Here is a 2,702-nt window from a genome sequence, read left to right on the forward strand (position 1 = left end):
CACCCAAAAGTTTGTGCAAAAGTTTGAGGTTAACTTTAGGTCCAGCTTTTGGCTTCCTGGTTCAATTTCACTTATTCCATTATCCTCTCTTTACTCCTAGCCATTCCTTCTTGCTTCAACCTTTCTCCAAGCTTTCTTCACCTATCATTAATCAACCAAATATATCAAAGCTATGCTCAAAATCATGAGATATTCATTCTATCCTAATATGCAACAATTATGGCATCAAATCTCATGAAATTGCATTAATTTATCTATGGTTGACTAAATCAAAGGAAGCATGAAAATCTAACCAATTGGCTTGCTTGTAGCTCAAGAAAGTGCATAATTCAAGTGAAAACAAAAGAAAAAGACTAGTTAAAATAGGCTAAGATGACTTGTCATCAGCGTCCCATTACTCACAGGATTCCTCTCAGAAGTGTACATGAACTGGTTATTAGCAACCATGTTAATGAGTTCTTGAACTTCTGCAGGCGTTTTCTTTAGGTGAATGGATCCACCTGCAGAAGTATCCAATGACATTTTAGCCAATTCAGATAGACCATCATAGAATATATCCAGGATGGTCCATTCTGAAAGTATGTCAGAAGGACACTTTTTGGTCAGTTCTTTGTATCTCTCCCAAGCTTCATAGAGGGATTCACCTTCTTTCTGTCTGAAGGTTTGAATATCCACTCTAAGCTTACTCAGCTTTTGAGGAGGAAAGAACTTGGCTAAGAAAGCCTTGACCAGCTTATCCCAAGAGTTCAGGCTATCCTTAGGTTGAAAGTCCAACCATACTCTAGCTCTGTCTCTTACAGCAAAAGGGAAAAGCATGAGCCTGTAGACTTCAGGATCTACTCCATTAGTCTTAACAGTATCACATATCTGCAAGAATTCAGTTAAGAACTGAAAAGGATCTTCAGATGGAAGTCCATGAAACTTGCAGTTCTGCTGCATCAGAGAAACTAATTGAGGTTTCAGCTCAAAATTATTTGCTCCAATGGCAGGAATGGAGATGCTTCTTCCATGTAAATTGGAATTAGGTGCAGTAAAGTCATCAAGCATTCTCCTTGCATTATTATTATTTTCGGCTGCCATCTCCTCTTCTTGTTCGAAAATTTCTGAAAGGTTGTCTCTGGACTGTTGTATTTTAGCTTCTCTTAGTTTCCTTTTCAGAGTCCTTTCAGGTTCTGGATCTACTTCAACAAGAATATTCTTGTCTTTGCTCCTGCTCATATGAAAAAGAGGGACAGAAAAATAATAATAATAATAATAATAGGGATCCTTTTTACCACAGTATAGAGGTCCCTGTGTGAATAGAAGAAAAGAAGAAGAGAAAATCTGAACTCAGAGAGAGAGAGGGGGTTCGGATTTTTGGTGAGTGAAGAAGAGATGTTAGTAAATAAATAAACAAATAGAAGAAGATGAGAGGAGGAAGTGAATTTTCGAAAATAATTTTTGAAAAAGAGTTAGTGGTTTTCGAAAATAGTTTTTGAAAAAGGTTAGTAATTTTTGAAATTTTAAAATTAAAAATTAAAATAATTAGTTAATTAAAAAGAAATTTTGAAAAAGAGGGAAGATATTTTCAAAAATTAGAGAGAGAGGGAGTTAGTTAGGTAGTTTTGAAAAAGATAAGAAACAAACAAAAAGTTAGTTAGTTAGTTGAAACAAATTTGAAAATCAATTTTGAAGAGATAAGAGGATAAGAAGTTAGAAAGGATATTTTAAAATCAAATTTTGAAAAAGATAAGATAAAGAGATATTTTTGAAAAGATATGATTGAAATTAGTTTTGAAAAAGATTTGATTTTTAAAATCACAATTAATGACTTGATTCACAAGAAATCACAAGATATGATTCTAGAACTCAAAGTTTGAATCTTTCTTAACAAGCAAGTAACAAACTTGAAATTTTTGAATCAAAACATTAATTGATGATGTTATTTTCGAAAATTAGGAGATAAAGATAAGAAAAAGATTTTTGAAAAATATTTTTAAAATTTTCGAAAATAAATAAGAAAAATGAAAAAGATTTGATTTTTGAAAAAGATAAGATTTTTATATTGAAAATTTGATTTGACTCATAAAAACAACTAGATTTTAAAAAGTTTTGAAAAAGACAATCCAAATTTTTGAAATTTATGAGTGAAAAAGGGAAAGATATTTTTTTTTTTATTTTTGAATTTTTAATGATGAGAGGGAAAAACATGAAAAAGACTCAATGCATGAAAATTTTGGATCAAAACAATGAATGCATGCAAGAATGCTATGAATGTCAAGATGAACACCAAGAACACTTTGAATGTCAAGATGAACATCAAGAACTTATTTTTGAAAAAAATTTTAATGCAAAGAAAACATGCAAGACACCAAACTTAAAAATTTTTCATGTATAGACACTATAAATGCAAGAATGCATATGAAAAACAAGAAAAGACACAAAACATGAAAACATCAAGATCAAACAAGAAGACTTACCAAGAACAACTTGAAGATCATGAAGAACACTATGAATACATGAATTTTTCGAAAAATGCAAGATGAATATGCAATTGACACCAAACTTTCAACTTGACTCAATACTCAAACAAGAAACATGAAATAATTTTTATTTTTATGATTTTATTAAATTTTTTTGGTATTTTCTTTTAATTTTTTTTCGAAAATCATTTTGAAAAAGAAAAATAAGGATTCCAAAATTTTTAATATGAATTCCAGGAA

At 30.5% G+C, this 2,702-nt stretch overlaps 1 non-coding gene across 1 annotated transcript; it reads left to right on the forward strand.

Annotated features, from left to right (window-relative positions):
* Positions 1 to 580: 580 nt before the first annotated feature.
* On the forward strand, positions 581 to 684 carry LOC112725808 (small nucleolar RNA R71). The gene has a single exon (XR_003164891.1). It is a non-coding gene; the product is annotated as a small nucleolar RNA R71 (small nucleolar RNA).
* The last annotated feature ends 2,018 nt before the right edge of the window (positions 685 to 2,702 follow it).

Source organism: Arachis hypogaea, chromosome 11 (genome assembly GCF_003086295.3).
Source record: "Arachis hypogaea cultivar Tifrunner chromosome 11, arahy.Tifrunner.gnm2.J5K5, whole genome shotgun sequence".
In the NCBI taxonomy this organism is placed as follows: Eukaryota; Viridiplantae; Streptophyta; class Magnoliopsida; order Fabales; family Fabaceae; genus Arachis; species Arachis hypogaea.